The sequence below is a fragment of the Anguilla rostrata genome, chromosome 4, assembly GCF_018555375.3.
Source record: "Anguilla rostrata isolate EN2019 chromosome 4, ASM1855537v3, whole genome shotgun sequence".
NCBI classification, from domain to species: domain Eukaryota; kingdom Metazoa; phylum Chordata; class Actinopteri; order Anguilliformes; family Anguillidae; genus Anguilla; species Anguilla rostrata.
In genome coordinates, this window is record NC_057936.1 from 21,963,174 (window position 1) to 21,986,327 (window position 23,154).

The window sequence follows — 23,154 nt, forward strand, 5'->3', positions numbered from 1 at the left end:
TCGAATGGGCTGCAAAGCGCTTTACCCACCACATCGGCACGCCCAAAAAACAAGAAGCGCCGAGGGGGCCGTCACAAACGAGGTGGGGCGGGGCTCCGCTTCCTTTGGAGGGGCCGAGGTGCGAGGGGCGGGGTCAAGGGAGGGGACGTTTTTCCTACGTGGGGGAAAAATAAGGTCGAAATGCCGAATGAGGTTTTTCCAAGACCACCCCTCTGTTTTCTGGCCCCTCTCCGCAAATTGTTCGGGCGTCACGAGGGGTCACCTGGCAGCCGGCCAGAGTTGGGCATGTTGACGCTGGCGGGGGTCCAGGGAAAAGAGGCAAAGATCAGCGCAGACGCACAGACCCGGAGGCACAGCACCTACTGACGCTGAACCCCAGGCCTACCTCTCAAACCGCGCTTTATTTACACAGGGACGCAAACACAGGACTGTACACACAGCTGAAGAGCACAGCCAGAACCTCTTCTGCAATAGCTTACACAGTTACTGTGTACAGACCGTTAACACATCCTTTAGTAAAGGGTGTTGTGAATACTTTGTGCTGAGACCAGTACCTCATGATGATAAAACTGAGGTAACGTCTAATATATTACATTACATTACATTACAGGCATTTGGCAGACGCTCTCATCCAGAGCGACGTACAACAAAGTGTATAACCATAACCAGGAACAAGTATGACGAAAACCCTAGAGAGAAGTACCGGTCCAAGTGCAGGGAACAACCGCATAGTTCAACTTGGACCCTGAAGGTTAAACTGTTTAACACTAACACAAACGAGAACAGCAACAACGCAGTCGATGCAAAAATACAAGCAGTAGTTAAGACAGGTGCATTAACTAAGTCACCTACAAAACAGCTGCCTAGTTACAACCCTAAGCTTACAGTCATTTACAGGGGGGTAGGGAGGGATGGGGAGAGGTACAGCCTGAAGAGGTGAGTCTTCAGTCGCGCAGTGGTCAGTCTCAGCTGTTCTGATCTCCACGGGGAGGTCATTCCACCATCGTGGGGCCAGAACAGACAGGAGACGTGTTCGGGAAATATGATTCGTAAGTGGCAAAAAAAAAAAGAAAAAAGATTTGATGCGAATCGCTTTTCTCAGAAAGCTGTGGAGACAGTGATTTCCATGGCACGAGTCCCAACAAAGCCCGTTCAAACACCACGGCAGCAGTTGTGGTTCTCTAAACAGACAGACAAGAGCCTCAGAGTTTCCCTTATAAACTTTCTCCACAAGATAAAAATGCTAATCTGGAAACACGGCTGGACTGGTGTCCAACAGAACAGAACTGCATTCCTGGGAACAGACCACATGTTCCTAAGAACGCCGCGTTTTTTCCCCAAAGAAAGTCTCTGGGAATTAGACTGAAGGCTTTAGCAGGGACTTGGTTTGGAGAAGACTCTCAGGATTCTTCCAGGGGGGTGGAAGTAGAGGGGGGGCATTGCTGGGAAGGAGGTGTTGTGTGTGCAACACTCACTTCTTCCCTTAATGTCAGTCCCTGTGGTTTTAGCCTAGCAGAGAACGCACAGCCACCCTGTGGGGAACTTTATCCAGTGAGGGTCCCTATACTGAGGGCTCCTTTGTGGAGGGAGGGAGTTGGGGGGGGCAGTAGTAATGTGGACGCTGGGCTGGTGCTCATCAACAGCTTTACAATAGTCAGTACGAGCCAAGGGGAGATGGAAAATGAAAAAAAACACGCCTTTTTTGTGGTCAGGCACACAATGTAAACGCGGCAATATTCAGCTATTGATGAATTATGTGCTATTGAGCATCATTTTTATTTTCCTGTTTTTCTAAGCCTGTGACTTTTGGCATCGAGCCATCTGAAATGTCAGCCAAGTGAGCTGCAGCACGTCTGTATTGTTTTTTCCACACGCGATTGAGGGTCAGCGCAGTGCGGACCTAGGGAACCGCCCAGGTTCTGATTAGTCATGTTACTGCTTCCACTCTTCCAGATGTACAGTAAGTGATTAGCAAGTGTTGCACACGCACAGAAATTTTGAGAAACTATTTTATTACTCATCAAAAAAGGTGTGTGCAGACACACACACATACACCAGAAGGACACAGAAAGCAAAAAAAGGGGGAGTTTCATAGTGTTACAAAGAACAGCTGTTGGTCTTCTGACAGAAAAAATGTCATTTTCAGCTACAGCCACAGGGCAACACTACATCCTTCACAAGACTGCAGGGAAAAGCCGGTTGTTATTTAGTCATTACAAATTTCATTGCTCTCCTCTACGCTCCAAATACATGTCTGCCATTTCAGGTGGTGGTCACTTACGTTACAGGACCATTGTGTGATTGGTGAAAGCTGGAAGAGCAAAACCAAAACCTGAAACAGACATTTCAGATTTTACTTCATTGTCCTTCCAAGAGGAAATCTAGTTCACAACTCCTTAAGTTACTTAGAATACAGGCACAGAAATGCTGACGAACACACAGACATCAGTGAGAGAAACATCAAAAAGGTCAGCTTATGCAAAAAAAGTCAGGGAACTGCAGCCATACGTAGTCACTCAAAATGCACCCGGAGTATTCGTCCATTTATCTGTCAAAAAGAATAGCTAAACAAATCTATAGGGGTCGAATGGTAGCTACTAGTCACTGTCAATCCAAACAATCCCTTAAATGTCAGGACATGTTTTCATTCAAATGAAATAACTGATATATTCTTTTACATACTGTAAAAGGCATAATGCAATTTCACAAGTACGTATGTTCACAGAATGCAAAAGAATGGGACAGTTTTGCCCATCCTGGACACACAGATCAGAATTCACAAACAAAGTCTGTGTGTGCCAATGTGACAGTTAATTGTCCGCTATGCAAACGCTCTTTACTTACGTACATTCGCGCATACTGTCACAGATTCACACTGCTGTGTCATGCCGTCTACAGATACTGCACTTCAATGGAGTGGGCTGACAACGCACAGCTTTTAAGTGGAATGCGTGACGCTGCCAGTCAACCTGCCCCGCAGTCTGCTTTAATCAGTCATTGCAAAGGAGACCGACAGTTATTATCAGCCCAGGTCAACTACACTGTGAGCCAAAACTATTTTATTCTACAAAGCCAGATTACTAACAGTTATAATAAACACTGCAAAACAACACTTAACGTATTAACGGCCAGGCTCTGGTTTAATGGAAACTGCATGCAATGTGCTCGCCAGCAACACAGCAGAGAGTGGGCAGGTGGTACAGGGCACCTGACTCACAGCTCTGTTACTCTCAATGACTAGAACTAGTCCAGGTGTGCGTGCGTGCGTGCATGCGTACGTATGTGAGTAGGTGTATGCGTGTGTGTGTGGATATGTATGTGAGTAGGTGTGTGTGTGTGTGTGTGTGTGGATATGTATGTGAGTAGGCGTGTGTGTGTGTGTGGATATGTATGTGAGTAGGTGTGTGTGTGCGTGCGTACATGTGTATGTATGAGAGTAGGTGTGTGTGTGTGTGTGTGGGTGCGTGCGTGTGCGTGCGTGCATGCATGCATATGTATGTGAGTAGGTGTGCGTGTACGTACAGTACGTGTATGTGTGTGTATGTGCATATGTATGTGAGTAGATGTATGTGTGTGTGGATATGTATGTGTGTAGGTGTGTGTGCGTGCGTGCATGCATATGTATGTGAGTAGGTGTGCGTGTACGTACAGTACGTGTATGTGTGCATATGTATGTGAGTAGGTGTATGTGTGTGTGGATATGTATGTGTGTAGGTGTGTGTGCGTGTGTGTGTGTGTGTGCGTGCATATGTATGTGAGTAGGTGTGCGTGTACGTACAGTATGTGTGTGTGTGTGTGCATATGTATGCGAGTAGGTGTATGTGTGTGTGCATATGTATGTGAGTAGGTGTATGTGTGTGGATATGTATGTGTGTAGGTGTGTGTGCGTGTGCACATGTGTATGTATGCGAGTAGGTGTGTGTGTGTGTGTGTGTGTGTGTGTGTGCGTGCATATGTATGTGAGTAGGTGCGCGTGTACGTACAGTACGTGTATGTGTGTGTATGTGCATATGTATGTGAGTAGATGTATGTGTGTGTGGATATGTATGTGTGTAGGTGTGTTTGTGTGCGTGCATATGTATGTGAGTAGGCGCGCGTGTACGTACAGTACGTGTATGTGTGTGTGTGTGCATATGTATGTGAGTAGGCGCGCGTGTACGTACAGTACGTGTATGTGTGTGTGTGTGCATATGTACGTGAGTAGGTGTATGTGTGTGTGGATATGTATGTGTGTAGGTCCGTGTGTGCATGAGAACTCTGAATGACGCCGTACAGCAGCACTTCTCAGCACGCAGAAATTGACACTGACGGCACTCACAGGCGGTCATAAGGGCCGGATGACAGGGAGGTCAACATGTGACCCCTTCTGCAGAGCCGCTGACTGTCTGCAAACATTTTCCCAACGGTCGCCAAAGCGCCTGTGAAGGCGGCTCCAGGGAGCGGGAATTAGAGAGGAAGGACAGGACACGGAGTGCCCCTTCGGGAACAGGGGGAAGTCAGCCTGAAAAGCACAGCATTGCATCAGAACTTTACAGGGGAAGGGCGGGGGGGGGAGGGAGCCTGCCGAGTTACTGGGAAAGGGCAAAGTACTGGAGAAACAGTTGGGGAGCTGACAAGCCCCTCCCACCGTGGCGTATGACCTGCAGATTTACTGCCTCAGAACTGGGGCCACCAGAGCGTACAGCCAGTACACAGCAACGAAGCACAACAAAACCTTTGCCCCAGATTCCCATGGCCGGCTTCGGGGCTGGGGAGGCCCGCGCGCAGGCTGCACGGCCGTTTCCCCGCTCCGCACACGTGCGCAGTCCGCTTCGGGTCTCACGTCTGCTCCAGCTCGATGAAGAACGAACACACCTCACGTCAAAGGAACCGCCCGTACAGGGCCCGGTGTGCAGAGGGCCTGGGACGGGGGGGGGACGGGGGCTGGCCTCAGTGCTTTATACAAGCTGCAAAGAGCGCAGGTAGCAGATCCACAGAAGGGGGCACGTCCACGTGTTCTCTCAACAGCTGCCGCTAATCAAGACTTAGGCTTCCATGCAGCGGCATGGGATTGCTCCACGTCACTCGGCCTCCAACGGGTCAGGATGACCGTGAATAATCACCGTCGCGGGGAGGGAGAGCACAATGGCGCATTGTATGGATGACGCAAAGGGCATCTCCCTCTCTCTGGCTCGAAGACGTTATTCGCGCCGCGAAGTGAAGCAATACGACTCTCTGCTTAAACACAGATGTGTCGAACAGCGCACGCCCCAGAGCCGGTGGAAATACGGCCACATTTTCCAGGGGCTGTGCACCAGTGCACAATACTGCTATTCAGCGCCAAACAAAGGCCAGTTGCTCTCCAGGAGCAGGGCAGCCCCAATTGTGCCACTAAAACATTAGAAGGCATTGTTTCATTTGGACACTGACACCTCCTAGCATCAGCATGGACAGGAACAGCAGCAGAACCCTGAAGTGCGTGATGTAAGACACAATACAAAATGGCCGTTGATCCCTGAGGCGCTATTTTACATTAATACAGAAGCACAAACATTTTGGTACCAATATCTTTAGTGCTGCAAATGGTTCAGAGAAAAATTAAACACAAAAAACGTTTGAAATGCTGGGAGAAAAACGTGTGATTCTACAGATGAGACCAGCAAAGGAGGCCACACGACTCCAACAGATGACGAGAAGGATTACATTAAATTTTATAGGCAGAATTCCCAAAACATGTTAGGTATCCCTGAGCCAACTGGAAATCCCAACAAGCCTTTACAATGATGCATATCGGCCTACATAAAGTGGAGATACCACGTAAAGCAAAATACTCTTCTTTACTGAAGCCAGGTGTACATGTGCTTCACCAAATTCTTCACTTCCAGGTTTTGTGGGGGGGGAGGAAATCATTTGGATAAATAAGGAAAGTTGCCTGAATGGGAACCCTTTATTATTTAACAACAACAAAAAAAAAACATGTTCACTTACATGAATAGAATCACAAGGGCTAATGCTGTACTAGTGGTAACTCAAGGTAATTAGTCAGCTTCAGCTTGTATTCAAAATAAAAGGACAAACATAGCTCTTTTTATAACCAGCACTGTTCCAGAGTGTTTAGTTCTTTCTCTCTGTCATTTAGTTCTTTCCACCCCAGCTCAGTGAAAGGGCCTATTGGGACAATGTGGATGAAAGGAATATGTCTGTCCTGAATGACATCACCAAGCACATCTGATGAATCCAAAGAACAAGCGGGCTGTCCAGCCTCCAGTTATCAGCTCGATGCACAAGGGCCCTCACAATTTAAAAAGCAGGCCTGTATACAGAGAAGAGAGGAGTCCAATCAGAGTGCGTGCCTGTCTGCATGCATGCATGAGTGTGCTTGTGATTCTGCAGTTTCTGAGATGCATGTTAAAAGGCTCCAACAATATGGATCTCCGTACGTATGTTAGTGAAACTTTTTGCGTGTGAACATGCACGTATATGACAGGCAGGAAATGAGAAAGATAAGGAGAAGGGGGTAAACTGGACTGTTTATTCTCCAACGGGTCTCTCCCTCACAGTTCTGTTATTGCGGTGTCTCCCTACGTCACTCCCCGACAAAGGTCAGGACGGGAGCTCCATTTTATGAGGTCAAATCCCAGGGGACTGCCCAAGCGTCAGGGGGAAAGGCCAGTGCAGACATTACTACGAAAACGTAGCTGGGACCGGACTGCTGAACCGGACTGTTCCTGTCCATCTACACGATGCAGATGCAAAACCTGCTCTTACCGGCACAAAGCCAGTTCGCTCCAGCTGCAAGCGAACGGCCAGTGTACGCAGAAATTAAGTCGGGAAATATCACGCTGAAAATGCTGACAAAACGGCTCCGGGGAAACTTGCAGAACCGAACACGGGCAGGCGGCACATTCAGATCTTTCACCTTTTTTTCCACGCGTCAGTCTTCGCAGGGACAGGCTCGCAGGACGGGCAGCACATCAGACAGCGGCAGCTTATCTTCAGCTGCGTCACACACCCTGTCTGAGCCAAAGCCCATGAACTTAGCTCTCAGAGAGACAGCAGCCAGGAATCTCCACGGCAAAGCGATACCCGCGACCATCCACACCCGGACCATCATGGCTCAGGCACAATTACGCAGAGGAACATGAAGCTGGGCGCTACAGCAAAAAGTCATAATGACATTTGATTGTGACGTACAGTGTAAAGATTGTGCTACACCAGCCTGCAACTTATTTTATAGCAGTGCTCCCCCACTATATGTGCCTTTGCAGCATTTCATACTTAATGTCATTCATGGCAAAAGCTCTATATGGTAAATGGTAAATGGACTGCATTTATATAGTGCTTTTATCCAAAGCGCTTTACAATTGATGCCTCTCATTCGCCAGAGCAGTTAGGGGTTAGGTGTCTTGCTCAAGGACACTTCGCCACGCCCAGGGCGGGGTTTGAACCAGCAACCCTCCGACTGCCAGACAATCGGTCTTACCTCCTGAGCTATGTCGCCCCTATATAAGCAGTCATGCATGTAAAATGTTTTGCTTTAATATTAATCTGTCATCTACAAATGGATAATAAACTGGCAGAAAGGACAAAGTTACAGACAAAGTAAGCAAATACACTAAAGCACAGGTTTGTTTTTCTTCCATGTTCATTAAAACCTACTTAATGAGCCACAAAGTGCATTAAAACACTCTACTAGACAGATTATAGCAATAAAAATTCTGTGTATGATGTTGATTTTGTGTTGTCGCCACGAGTACAATTTTTGCAGCTGTTGAGACGACTGCTAAAATTTATTGACACTGTTCATATTCACAAGGACAAGACGCAACGTCCAAAAAGAAGGTCTACAACTGCTCTTAAAAGGTTATAAATGTGCATGCAGAAATAAGGCACATGCTCAATACTGGCTTTAATAAATTCAAAAGAACACTTAATGGACTCCATTTGCAAAATCTCCTGCCAGTTTTTAGTGCACTCACCAAAGAAATATACAGTATATGCCAAATTACAAAGGCTTGTCGTGTTGCAATTGTGGAGAAACCGTACTCTGCTGTGAATTTAACCATTAAAACCAGGCAGCAATTCCCATGCACATATCTTTAGTTCTTTACTGCATGCACTACATACTGCATGTATTCAAAGCGTCAGTAATATTCATATACAACAGCAGTCTGGTAGCCCATTAACTTTTTGAGTTCTTTTGTGTCATTCTGACAGCGTGTGGCCTAGAATTTTACACACACTGGTAGTAAGAATTAGTCTACTTTTCATCCTGTGCACTACCTCAGAAACCTTTAAATAAGGGGTTTCTTACCTCTGGCAGTGCTGGACAATAATTAGTGTTAAATTAGTACATGAGAGAGAGAGAGGAATATGAAAAATGTGTTTCCATTTCTACCCACCCATGGCTAGTAGTAAAGCTGACTTGATATATTTTAACACATGTGATTAAATGTATTAGTCGCAGGTTTCTGATTTGCATTGGGGAAACAACCCCCAATGACACTCCCTCCACCTGTGGACTCTCCCATCACACCTCTCCCTATGACCAAGCCCTGACTCACACACACAAACAGTTGGAACAGAGAGGCACAGGCACCTGCAGAAGATGGGGGGGAGGGCAGTGGGGTTCATGGAGATTTCCATAAATTTGGTGCTGGAGTTAATTACTCCCCGTTGCCAAAGCTCTCAAGCCTTTTGTTTCCCGTTCACAATGAGGTCCGCGGTGAGTCAATTTACACAATGGCCACACCCACCGAGGGAGCTAACGCAGAGGAAATGAAGAGACTTGTCCAGGTGTCCTCGTTGTTTTGAAGCCGCCGTGAAAATGTGAACCCCCCTATTATGACAGCGAAGGGATCACACGGGCCAAACACAATGCACCACCTTTCCCTCACTCCCACAGTCCTCCTCTCCCTCGCTGAAACGGCTGCCCGGTCCTCCTGTTTCCCCCTCCGACAGCTGCCGGCTAATGAATCAACACATCACACCAGCAAACAAACCAGACCCACTAATCACGTCTGTGACTGAGAGCTGCATAAAATTTGGGCTCTGCTTACAGCCTTAAAAAGAGAACCCTACCCTTCCATCTCCGGATTCAATAGACACTTCAGTGTGTAGGCTACAGCCTTATGGGGTGAAACAGAACACATTAGGCTCATTCTTACAGATTCTTATTGACACTGTGTGAAAAAATAATCAAGGAGATAAGACAGGAAACGAGCGTAAAAAGCAGCTACGGATCCTTTCACAAATGTGACGCCATTATGCTCATTACCGAAATAAGTATGACTACAGGGGAAAGCAATGTCCGAACCATTATTGTCCGCTACTTCAAATTTAGCTTTGATGGGTTCTCAAATTAGCCACGGTCACGAAAAAAGTCCAAATATACACCACTCGAGCCTTGTTGTTCCCGTTGCCTTTCATACGTCTTCGGGTCACGCACATGTTTTTGTCGGCAAGACCCGAGGACGCACAAAAGAGATGTTTTTGTGCGGGACACGGCTACGAAGCGCGCTGGCCGGCCTCTGACGTCTTTCGCGTCCTCACCTATACCTGTGAATTCGCTGCGCCGGAGGATGTGGCGCGCTCAGAAAGCGGGAGGCGCGAAGTTCTCCCTTTCAAGGAGGCCACGCGCACACGACAGTTCTTATTCAATCCTGGAGACCTCCCGACTTCTTCCTTATCGTTCCGAGCACAGACTGCTCCGGCGTTTAATGGCTTCCAGAGAGGGGTAGGTAACGTAACACGGTGTGCCGAGAGGCAGATTAAATCAAGATGCCGCAGAGGACAAGCCGTCCGTGTCTTTGGCTCACACGCAGAAAGCAGATTTGGGCTCCGGCTCGCGGACGGTGCAGAATGTACACAACGCAATTAGAGCGGCGGAGAACTCTTCGCGGCACAGCCAGCAGACTAGCCGTGTTGTGCCACCTGAGCTGTTACGGCACCCGATAAAACTTAACAATCACCTGGAAAGCATAAGCATCTGATCTGGTGTAAATAAAGGCAAGAATTTACTTGAACTCTACACCATAAAGCCTACATAACACTTCCATAATCATGACGTACCACCTGTCTTTAACAGCCAAAATGGCTCAGATTTCAGCTTGTGACAAGTGTCATTATTACTGTCATAATGCATGCGGCAAATTTTTACTAAGCTGATTTGAAAATAACTGTTACAAAGTGATCGCGGTACACATCATGTCAGTGCAATGACATCTATTGCCATCTGTAATATGCTGTTATGAGTGGTCATTACATACATTGTGCCATGCTTATGACAGTGTAATGTCAGCTGCAGGCCCAATTCAAATAAAGTGTGCACCAACAATAATATGATGTACCATATAAAATGTGGTGAATTTTGGAAAGGAATAATTTAAATGTCTGATTTTTTTGTTCTGATGAAGGCTTGGTACCGCCAAGATGTTGCTGGATAAAATCTTTAACTTTGGAGCATCACATCAAGTGCGTGAGTCTCATTCTTTCACAAGGAATCATTCAAAACCATTAATTTCTTGAGCCAAACAACTTTTTTAATGGCGTATAGATTTCAATAAATTAATCAATCAACATTCATTCAATCAAACATTCAACCTTAAAACACAAAGTAATGAGACATGCAAGAGATGTATTCCACTGCACTAATCATTACATTAAAAAATCAGTGCTACCGAATTTAAGGCCAGTATGCCCCAAGAAAGGCAATGGCGCCCTCATGTGGTCACAATATAGCACCGCGGTGAACTGTATTTGAAGGCATTGCAAGTTTTTATACAGTGGTGTTAATGGTTCCTGATTGGTCCATACGCAGTGAGCACAAGCCCAAATCAAGACAGAATCTAGATGTCTAGAAGGGTGGGAATCTAGGTTGAGAGATGTTTTAACACAAATGGACTACATTAGCTAAATTTACATTAGCTTAAATTTAGGTTTTACTCGGGATACAGCCTGGCTATAGATGTTCGGTAAAAATGTGGCTAGATTTGGTTGAAATTTGAAAGTTTTCTAGCTGACTAGGCCATAGCCAGCCTATAATCGTGTAAAACATTGGAGCTAAATTGTCCTCAGCCAGCAGCTCCAGTGGTTTAGCAGATTAAAAAGGAGTGACTGGGTGACTTCATGTGTACTAAACATTGCATTACATTACCTTCATTTGGCAGACGCTTTTATCCAAAGTGACGTACAAAAAAGTGCATTTCATGGTCGTAGACAACTGCTGAACACGGGTTCAGTAAGGTACAATTACTTATTTTGTACAGCTATTTCTAGCCGAGAACAATGAACACTATTCTGGTCTAACATCTGCAAAGCCAACTAGGCAGAAGAATAAGCTACAGTATTAGGACAAATACAAATTACCAAGAAGTGCAGGGATGGGGCAACATGTAACAAGTGACAGGAAAAAGGTTTTTTTTATTTTATTTTTTATTTATTTAAATTATACAGCGTGGTGGTGGTTAGTCTAGGTATAGTCTGAAGAGATGAGTCTTCAGGCCACGGCGGAAGATGGATAGTGAGGGGGAGGTTCGGAGAGGGACGGGGAGTTCGTTCCACCACTGGGGAGCTAGGGTGGAGAAGCTCTGTGATCCCTTTGGGCGGGTGGGAGGGGTTACAAGGCGCCCTGCTGCCGCAGAGCGGAACAAATGATACTGGAACAAGGGGATAGGCCAATAGCTGTGATCTGGGTCCTGTTTCAGAAAGCAGGATTATTTAATTTAGCTGAATAACTGCAGTAAAACCCAGAACTCTAAAAAAATTTGGAACATGGACTGAAGTAAAAAGGGGTTTCTGGGTTTCACTCAGAAAAGTTATCCACCTAACTCAACAATCCTGCTTCGAGAAAGACCCTCCCCTTGCCCATCAAACCGGGCAGATAAAAACAGAGAGAAGAAACTCACCACGTAATAATCCGGACCAAAGACCAGAGTACACTGAGAGGCTGCCATGTACTTAATTTGAAACAACAGACACAGATGCCAGAGGGTCACGTATGAAAACAAGTTTCCCGGCAGAACTGCGCACACAGACACTTCTGTCAGGGCCAATAACACAGCAGAGGAACAAACTGTATAGTGGGTAAACAACCGATAAATGGACCAATCCAGGCTGAGTCAGGATTGTGCTACACAAGGAGTGCATACCAACCCCGTCCGAACGGAGATAAAGTATCGCCACACCCTTCAGACCGTTCTACAAGGGCAAAGATAGAGGCAAGGACTCAGGCTGTGAACAGTTTGATCTATTTTGCAGGGAATTCATTTTATGCTACACTACGACCTACTTGAGTGACCTGCCCTCCTCTGTTTGCTTTTCTTTCACATCAGAGTGCTGACCTCTTTGATCAGAGTTCACATGTGGGGGAGGAATTCTGAAATCTCGATTGGTCTGCCTCTGCAGCACGACTTTAGTGTGGCAGGGTAGTGTAGCAGTTCAGGAACTGGGCTTGTATCTGAAAGGCTGCAGGTTCGATTCTCAACTAGTACACTGCTGTGGTACCCTTGGGCAAGGATCTTAACCTAAATTGCTTCAGTATACATCCAGCCACATAAATGGATACTATATAAAAAATGCAAAAGTTGTGTAAGTCGCTTTGGATGAGAGCGTCTGCTAAATGCCTTCAAGTGTCATGTAATGTACTACACTGCTTCCCTTAGCGTGGTCCCAGAAGAGTATGAGAACCCTGGTAAGAACACGACAAAAAAGAATAAAAGGCAGTTGTTCTTACCTGGGAGACGACAGATGGCCGTGGAGTCTGCTCCGATTGCTCACCCACTGTTTTCCCCTCTGCAGAACACAGACAAGTTCAACCAATGATCAGTACGGAAAACGTAGAAATTGCCTATTAAATCACACCCTCAATCCGACTCATTCAATTTTTGACAGGTGGAGCAACTATATTTAGCTAATAACCCCTTGATATAGGTAAAGATACTGCCTTTTTACCAGTCAATTTGTAACAAAGAGGACTTGATACAGGTCCCTGTGGACATAGAACGGGGAAGGACTGATGCAATATTACACATTAACAAACATAAAAATACAGTTACAGTAGATAGCAGCAAGCAAAGAAAAAAGAATGTGTGCAGACATACACTTTTAACACTGAACATCTGTGGGATTGAATGCAGCTGATTTCCACGCTCAAAGGCTGTGCCCTTTACTGCCACCAGGAGGCGCCTGGTTTCCGTGATCCAATATTCTACATTCAAAATCACATTACTGGTGCACTATGCTGTTCTTCAGATAGGAGAAAAAAGCATTAACAGCTAAAGGTTGATTCATGAAGTTGAGTCCCTAAAGATAAGACATCACCCTAGCTTGCATTTGACATTGGTGCTTTATCGCTGCAGCCATCACAGTATGGCAAGAACTCATTTCTAATGGAACCTCCGTGGCTGAAGAGCACGAGCCATACAAGGCATCAAACTAAGGGAGGCAGAACAGTATCTGCATTATGCTGGGAGCTCAAAGTCTCACTGCATTTCATTAGAACTTTACCAGCTAATGCATTCTCAATTGTGTGAGAAGAACATTCAGCCAAACACAAACAACACATCAGCAATTTACAGCGGACACACCCTTTCCCAGTGCAGTTTAGCGGCCTGAACATGGAGAGAGATCAGCTGCTCAAGCCCCTCCGCCGCATTCACACGCAGCAGAATGCGCAGCGTACGAGCAGCAGTAAAGAATCCTGCTTAATTACTGGCATGGCCACTGAAAAGGTAAGTGATTTATGACAGTAATTAGCTCTCTGCTCAAGTCTACCAGTAATTACACTTGGGTCCCTTGAAGGCCTTGGGATGAAATAGGGATCTGTTGAAGCAGTCTGACAGAGCACAAAAACGTCAGCGAAAGGCTCGTGTGTGAGCCCTTTTCTCTTCGATGCACAGAGACGTAAATAAAATGGCCCCTTCGCAGATTCTCCATACAGGAATGAAACGGCTTCATACATATTTATGTGACGTGCGCTGATCTTCAGAACTGTGAGGGAAGGAAGAGTCAGCAGCCCCTTCCTCTACGCAGCACCTTTCTCCTCACTGCGTATCTCAGTGTCACAGAGCGCCATGGCAACACGAAAAAATCCATGAGGTCGCCGACGTCCGACGCTCTCTAGGGGGGCACTAAGAGTAAACTGAATTGCATTATGGGAATGCGAATGTGCATGGTTACAGCAGCCATGAGCTTTCATTATGAATCATCTTTGCGTACAAAAATGTGATGGAAATTCAAATCCCCATGCTCTTCGGAAACGTAAAACTTGCATTTATGAATTCCCAAATGTGCGGAAAAAACCACACACAACAACTGGGGCAAGCTCCAGAAAAAAAAAAAAACAGAACCCTCTTTGGTCAGGTTTTCTAACAAAATTCAAAATTGCACTATTGCATATACAGCGGCAAATTGCCATCAAGCTATCAACTAACTGCAGAAACTTTGCATTGCATCTTTTTCACAATACAATACTCGATCCTTCATTCCTCCTGAAACCTGCACTAAATAAGAAATTTGGCTCTTCTCTATAGACAAGATAATGAAAATCAGAGGCTGAGTATTTGTATGACAAATTGAAAAAGCAGAACATAGGGTAGTGCTCAAGCACAATCATCTGCAAATCTGACTGGCTTACAGATTGTTGTTATGACTGTGTTTTAAGGTCACAGAAGGTAAAAAAATAATAACCTCCACACTGTAAATGACCTTCCTAAAATAAGTCTTCAGTAACTTAAAATGTTTACCGTTTCCGGGAGTGTCAGTTAATGAGATATATAACGTATTGTTCAACATGCACTCTAGAGAACAGCACAAACTAGTACAGAGAAGGAAAGCATGCTAGTAATATGCAGCACGTAGGCCCATTCAAGGGGGATAGAGCAGCTGTCTGGAAGCTTTTCACAGATCAGCTTCAAGCCTAAACTTAGAAAGCAAAAAATTCATGAGAACACAACTGAGAATAAGAGATCACACTGCCAGGTCAGACAATAAGGCCAGGTACAGTTAAATCAGGCAAATGTAAAGAATACAAACAAACTTATCTCGAAGTTGGTGCTTATCGTCTTCAAAGCAGAATACTCAAATCTGCAACTGTTCTGTCATTACTTAAAATAAAAACTTTAGAAGATATGAATGTCATGTTCAACCATTAGAATGCAGTTTTACCCACATTAGTAATTAACAAATGGATCGCTGAATAAACTGATTTTGAAACCAGTCTGAAATAAAATATTGAAGCACGGTGAACAAAACATTCACTGTGAATAAAGTAGAACTACTTTTAAAAATAAACGGCACCATTTTGTAATCGCTTGGCAAATCATTGGCAAGATGTATGGGCGTAAGCCAACCAAGTTTCCTCAACCGTCTAACCAGTACGGCCAGCCAACAATCCACCCTCACAAGGCTTAACATACTGAAGGTAAAGCCCCTCTGCAGCTTTGGGAATATAAATTTCTCTGAGACTGGGACCACTGAACTGGCAGAATTCATCCTGCAGCTACTGTCAGCAATGTAGAAATCCAGGTCCCAGGCACCAGACCCTCTGAGCTGAATCATAGATACTCCTCTCCTGCTACACCATAGATGCTCATCTCCTGCTACACCACAGATACTCTTTTCCTGCTGCACCATAGATACTCTTCTCCTGCTACACCATAGATACTCTTCTCATGCTGCGTCATAGATACTCTTCTCCTGCTGACCATAGATACTCATCTACTGAAGGACTCTTCGGGTCAAAGCGCAGAGAAGCTGAATGAAATCAGAGCACAAAAAGGATCCTCCATGCAAACTGGAAGGGCTTCCCAGGGAAGAGAAAGCAGAGACCCCCCCCCCCCCCAGACCAGCCACAGGCAAGCTGGAGGAGTACAGACTGGCAGGGACTAGGCTTCTCAACCAACATAAAAGCCAGCAAACGAACCCCCCGCAGTTATAATCTTCACACCAGGGGATATGTGGAGAACAGGGCCGTGCTGGCAGGAGTCCCAGTCATGCCTAGGGTGCAGCTCTGATTGCCAGCTCTATAAGGGCACGTCGCAGCTTCGCTAATAGGTGACGGGGCCACTGGCTGGATGCAGTAACATTAAGGGCCGCAAATCATTCAGCTGTATGAAAAATTCATTCAGCATTGTAAGCTACGGGAAACAAACATGCCAAATGAAACTTTCGGAATGGGGGGGTGGGGTTGGTTACAAAAAGGATTACTCAACTGACAGAACAGCATCTGGTCAAAGTACTAAAACCAAAAACAAGATTTAAAGCAGTATTAGTACTTCCACATGATAAAATCTGACTAAGGAAGGCCCAGCGTAACAGTAGGGAAAAATGTGACATTACGGATATACCATATGGTGAGCTTGTATACACATCCATATCATAAGCTTAGTCTTCCTTCCTTGGCTAGGCTTTTATTGCATACTGCAAAATGCAACTTAAGTACTTGGGAAAAAATAGCACCTGAAAAGCAATGCCCACATTTGTAATACCACAATCTTCTGCATAATATTGGCTCAAATGTAAAACTCTATCAGCCTATCAGCAAAGCCTTGGTAAGTTTTTTTGTGATGTCTACAGAACAAGCACACTGCAACTAGTGAACTTGAGCAGTGAATATTTTGTTGGCTCTTCGTGATGTGGTCACAAAATTTTTTTAAAAAGAAATAAAAATCAAAGCATTCTGTTGATGCTACTTACTTAGCACAAAAATGAAAAAAGCAAGTCTATTTTTTAGCTACCAAAGTATGTAAAATGTGTAATAAGTGCTAAGTGGAAAAATACCAATAAAAAATTGTTGGTGTGCACTTGATGTAAAACAATACTGTACGTTTCCCTTTTTTGATGAATAAGGGCTAGTTTGCACACTGTTATCTCGCTCCTGTGCGTGGAAGGGAAGTTAAAGTTCGTGAGATTAGATTCCTGCAATATGACTGGTTATACCATGGTTTAGGCAACATTGTTTTTGGTCACAACAGTTGAGCTGGTTTGAATTGCTGCCTCTACTTAGAGCCCGCCCCAGATACACAACAAAGTTTAAGTTTGGACCTACCTCTCATCTGAGAGAAAGTTCTTTAATCAGATAGGCTACACCACTTGAGTTTTAATATTCAAATATGTGTTGGATTGCTGCATTTATAATTCGAGCAAATTTCCAATAGTCTACCACAGAATATTATTGGTAAGGATATCAGGCTTAAAGCAGTATGAAAGACTGTGTTAACCACATTTTGGATCATGATCATGTTAAAAAACAAATCATATGCCATGTCTCCACGTAGGCTACTATCAGCACAGAACCAGTCAAACATGACTGACCCGGAAAACAAATGCACTTAGACTGATGCAAAACGATTGGTCTACAGGCTGTAATTCTCCAAATTAATTAAGATTTGCTTTACAGGATATTCAGAAAGCTGTTACTTTACTATTAAATTGAGCTGGCTTATAAACTAATGAACTAATGTAAAAACTGAACATGCCTAAATATTAACTGTAATTCTTTAACTTCTGTTCCTGCGATAATGATCACGGTCATGGTTCTGATCAGGATCATCAAGCTTCTTGCTTGACACTTGTCCACATGACATGTCGAGCAAATTCAATTGACAGACTCCAGACTGGCATTGTCAAACATGGAGAAGGCTGAAATAGGCAAATAGCACCATTTCAATTAACACTCAACAGATCCTTCAGCCTGCCATGAAATTAACCACAGGCCCTGCCTAACTGGATTACATTTTCAGATGATTACACACAGCTATTCAAAAAAAAAAAACAACCTCTTGGTATATTAATGTAAAACATTTTTGAATAATGCCTGTTTAAATACAGAATGTTTATGACTATGTAAGCTACAAAGTAAGCACACTCTCACTCCTCAATTTCCCATCTATTTGTCCATAGAAATATGGAACAAAAAGTGTCACCACCTCAAGATTCGGGTGGGATTATTGCTCTGAGTTTTGCAAAGCACTCTGTGCTTTTCATAGCTTGGTCAAGGGCTCTGCCATAGGGCGAGCTTGTGAAACTACCTCTCAGTGCAAGTGTGGTGAAAATTCTCTGACTTGCCAGACATTTCCACAGCTCAGAAGACGCTTGCATTGTAGCCTGTCAGTGCACAAAGTGCCCCAAGGCACATGTGTTAAACCAATTTACAATTCCTGGGTGCGTACACCAAGCGTCAATACTAATCATAGCGAACACACAGGTATTATTGTTTGGGATTGATCAGTAAAATGTTTTTTCTAGACTTAAGAGATGGTTCTCTAACTGTACAAATTCCCAGGTGCCCAACGCGTTCTTATCATAGACATCTAAAAGTGACACGATCATCCGTCACAGACTGGCATAACAAATAATATGTGCAAGCGTCGACACTTTCCAAGCTAACAGACAGGCATCAGTGTCCAGTGATCTGAATCATAGCACCATTGCAGCCCCCATTCCAATATGGCTAAGACACTTTACACAACAATAAAGTACAGTCCACTAAGCAAAAACATATGTAATTGCTATGAAAAACTAACACACACATCATCACCAAAAAATATGACATTCCACCATCAGCCACAGAAAAAAACATGATGCCACGCACCTGCATGAACTGAACGGTCAAAGGGCTGGAAATTGTGAAGCTTTGCTGTGGACTTTCCAACGCAACACGGGTGGCCTTTAAGCACCTGTTCCCCGTCAAACCAGCTTCTCAAACCAGTTCTGACAAGTCAATAATCAAACAAGCACATCCCTGTCCTTCAGGAACAGCATCTTGCACACAAGATTTCAAAAACGTTTAAATAAACAAAAACAGCAATTCATTTAATTGTTAAGTGAATACTATGCTGGCATTCTTCTGTACTACCTGAAAAGCAAAATTCAGTAGCATCCAAATAGATTACAAGCACTTGCACTGAAGAGCATACTACAACGACAGTACACAGTTAAAAAAAATTATCCTTACAGCCACATGCATTTTCATTATTATCTGGTCAAATGCACAACTTTAACTAAGCATTTTCTTCCTGGCTCTTGGACTGCAATTCTTCTTATCTAGTTAACTAATAATTACATTTCCCCATTAGGCCTGCTTCCCCCTCCACACCTACAGTAATACTAAGCATTAGGGATTGGGTCCAGACATTCAAAGCAACACCTAATTAGTTAACAAGATTACATGAGTCAAATTTTGAAGAAAGAGGTACTCTGTAGAGACTCAAAGGAAGCGTTAAATTAAGAATATAAACAAATAAATAGACATTGTCCAGCGTTACTTCATTCACTGACATTACCATCCTCAGGAACAGAAAGGGCTGATAGACTGGAAGCTTTAATTTAACTGCAGCCAGAAACTTATCAAAGGAAACCTAGAACGTGGCATGCATCTTTAGGCCTAATAGACGTGCCAGTTGAAGGCCCAGTCCCATGCCAGCCCTGCACGCACTCCAACAGGAGGTGAGGGTGGGAAAGCCAAGGCTGATGTCACGCACTGATCTGCACTGATCAGCAACTAATATGGACAAACTCTACTGAGATGCAACTACGCTGTACAAAACTAGGTTAATTCAGGCTCAGCCAACTCCAGTTTAATGGGGCTACTTTGCAAAAATGTCCGTTTTGCCTGGAGTAGAAATTAGTTACTTTTTAAACACTTTGGAGTAAATACACTGATGCCCCGTGTCAAAAAAGACAGCTGCATTTGGTCAGTACAACTCAGGTAGTACTGAGTGACAGAATATGACTGGACCAGGGGAAAGCGGGCTCTTTAGTGAGCCAAGTCCAAGAAAGACTTCAGCAGGTTTCCAAACAAGTGTGAACCAATTCATGTAGAGCAGAAGAGCTAAATTTATCAGTAAACATACATTTTGTTTGGTAATCCAGGACTGAGGTGGAATCCAAAGTCAGCAACCTTATTTTGAGGTAGGGCAACTGTGACCTAACCCATAGGCTCTCAAAGGTGGGCCCCTGGGCGTGCCCCAGCACACACTCTGAAGATTCAAATCAACCACACCAGTTGCTCTTTATTGGCATCTTATCTTTAAATTGATTCATATATGAACTCTTCTCTTTCAGTTGTTCGGACATCACACTGCATTTTACTGAATAGATGCTTTAAATGTCCACTGAGTGTATGTACACATTTATATTTGTGATATTTAAAACCTACCACAGCAACAAACAGTTCCTAACAGTCTACTTTTTACAAGTAAAGCTGCATTTGATGTAGTGCTTATCTCCTGGTTAAGTCATTCCAGGATCATAGAAAAGTTAGAAATGAATTCCCTTTAATAAATACATTTGCACTGGATTAATATCTTTTTTTTTTTTTGCAAGACAACATGGTGTTTGCAACCGTCACACAACAAATTGGGGCTTGGCGGCCAAATGAAAATTATTGGGATGGGATGAATCCAAAATCTGGGAACCTCTGGGACTAAAGCAACCTCGTTATTTAAAATAGAAAGTCATTTGTGATTTACATAATATATCAAATATCTGCTGACATAACATTATTCTCCAGTCAATTGATAAAAAATAATATTTCGAATCGTAGGCCTATAGTTTCACGGAGGGAGCTGTACAAGAGTAAATGTAACCCATGTGCCAAGAGCTGCAAGTAATGAGGAAAGTGCTTGCAGGCTTTCTTCTGATTTTAATTAGCCTGTTGATTCCTCAGTCGCATATAGCATCCAGGCACTGAAATCTGAAAATGACAAAGTGTAAAAACTATTAACTTGCTAATTTATTACTTCACGTTTCACACGGTCAGGTATTATGCTATATATTCGACCAGTATGAAAAGTGAGCCGTGAACAGCTAGTTTAGGCGCGTCTTTTCACACTAGGCCAATACGTTTTACATTCTGCTAATAATGTCTGCATTTTGACGCGACAAAATATGCACGTGTCGTTTTGTTTGGTTATAAATTCGTTTGAGAGCTATTGACAATAATTTGACATACCGCTCTGCTATATATAGCCTGTCGAGATCTCATTTTGAAAACTCGTTCTGTAAGCCATAATGAACAAATGCGACCACCACTCACTAGTCTGATTTTATTAACAACCCAATCATATTTGTATCTACAAGCTAACTCAGTTGCTGCTATACTGCTATTCTTTTTGGCCTACCGACTGCTCCAAGACCCAACGGTGCTTTTTATGTTAACCTATGGTGTGTCCGTCTCCTTCTGGCACACAGTAACAAAACAAAACCCCCATAGCTACTTTAACAACAGCCACACATCACACAAGCTAAATAAGCCACTTTTGCGTTTAGATCGGGACATGTACACTTAGCCTATACAGTTAATCGAAAATCACGTATGGGAAATTGCGTGGATAAATTAACCTCTCTTGCTGCTGTATTCTCGCCGTTGATAGAGTAGCATATTACATCGGATTTTAATACTAATAAACGGGAGAATAGCGTTTGTATGGCACCACTCCGTATTAAACGCTTTCACCCACACTCCCCCACTGTACACATTAGCGAAAATTTAGAAGCAACACTGAACGAGGCAACGTTAAAGAGTTGAACGCCACCGCTTCCTTTTTCTAGTCACCTTGCTATTTGGAAAAATAAAATGTATTTTAAAATGTAAAATGCATGCTTTCCACACCTGTGCAAAGAATAACAAATAGGGCTGTATTCAGCTACTCACCTCCGAAAAGATGTGCAATTTAAAGGGCCAGGTTCGCTCCCCCTTGTTCGCCCACTCCCTCGCTCTCTCTCTCTTCTCACCCAATAGCCCCCCTCCGTTTACCAGAGTCCACCCAATTTCCCCCCTCTCTCCACCACTTGAGACAGCGTTCTCGCACACAAACTTGCTTTTTCTTTCTCTTTTTTATATTTCCTTGGAGTAGTATGGCAAAGAACAGTCGCGTTCGAAGTAGCAAGGCGGCTCAACATTGAACACCAATCAGTACTTCAATAGCAGCCCTCTCCACCCCCTCACTCCGAATGGAAGTTAGGTTGTACCTCGAGCTCATCCACCAATACGATGTTTATTTCTTTTCGCAAATAGAATGTTGCCAGATGTTTCCCCATTTATATTAGTTAAGATTAATTGATTACGCATCCGCTCGCATTGTAGACTGTACGTTAAAGGTTTTTTTATCTCACCATTTCGCAAATGATACGCTGTAGCTTTAAATGAGACCTTTATCCAGGTACGCGCATAACACGAAAACAGATTTTTATATCATAGTAGCATTATACTTCCATAACTACTACCAGTAGGCTACTACTATCGCTTCAGCTATCGCATAATAGTACTTATCGGAGACTGCTGTTGGTGGTGATACTTTCCACAGCAAAATATGCAGCGTGTCTCGAAATAAACCATGCCTCGGGATTAAAACCATGTACCATATGTTGACACAAGAATAAGCAAGGCTATTATGGAGCGAGAACACCGACACAAGGCAGAAGAGGGTATCGAATAGCTTTTTGTGAACGCGCCTGAAACAAAATTTTGTATTTATCCATAGGTGGCAGTAATGCATATATTGATCAAGGAGACAGTTTTTGAAGAGGTCTGTAATATATCATCAGTCAAATGGCTCATAAAAGACACCTTTGTCACATATTTCCATTTCAAGCCTGTTGGCATGGATGGGAAGTCTTATGGTAGATTGGGAGACCATGTGTCTCCAAGGTGCAGCCAAATTTTAATATTTCTCCAGCTATGGCCCATGAGTTTTCTTTTGCCTCCCAAACCATATGCTTGGCTGTGCATGGGAGCAATTTTCACTTGCATAACTACCAGGCAGGTTTACTTCTGGGTACAGTGGGTTAAACGTCTTAATCACTTTATAAATGAAGTTACTTCATCCATGTTTTTTTTTCAGAAATCTTTACAGTTTGAAGGAAGGTTTTCATTTTTAGAAGGCGACAACAATACGACTAATTTGAGTATTATTTTCTCAAAACACTTTATATATTACTATAAATATTGGTGCTGTGTTTTAAATCAGTTTCTGACCCCTATTTTGTCTTTGAATCCCTATTTACAATGCTCAGTTGCATACATATGCGCAAATCTACATAAAAATCAGATGAGCATGTTTGCCCTCCATTGTGCATACTGCCAACACTGCTTTGGTTCATTCTGCAGTCCATCAGGTCAGCTGTATAGACATTGCATCAGATGACTGCACTTCATGCACAGTTGGTGCAGGC

General features: G+C 43.8%; 1 protein-coding gene across 3 annotated transcripts in view; it reads right to left on the reverse strand.

Moving 5' to 3' along the window:
- LOC135252819 (guanine nucleotide-binding protein G(I)/G(S)/G(O) subunit gamma-7) overlaps positions 1-22,322 on the reverse strand; it is a 73,016-nt gene extending 50,694 nt beyond the window's left edge. Inside the window, exons 1-2 of one of the 3 annotated variants that reach the window (XM_064331364.1) lie at positions 21,635-22,317; positions 12,713-12,771 (exon numbers count right to left, since the gene is read on the reverse strand). The gene's annotated coding sequence lies outside the window, so the exon portion shown is untranslated. Of the gene's footprint in view, positions 1-12,712; positions 12,772-18,571; positions 18,717-21,634 lie in introns of those variants that run through there. The other 2 variants (XM_064331365.1, XM_064331366.1) reach the window with 2 other exon arrangements.
- Between the last annotated feature and the right edge of the window lie 832 nt (positions 22,323-23,154).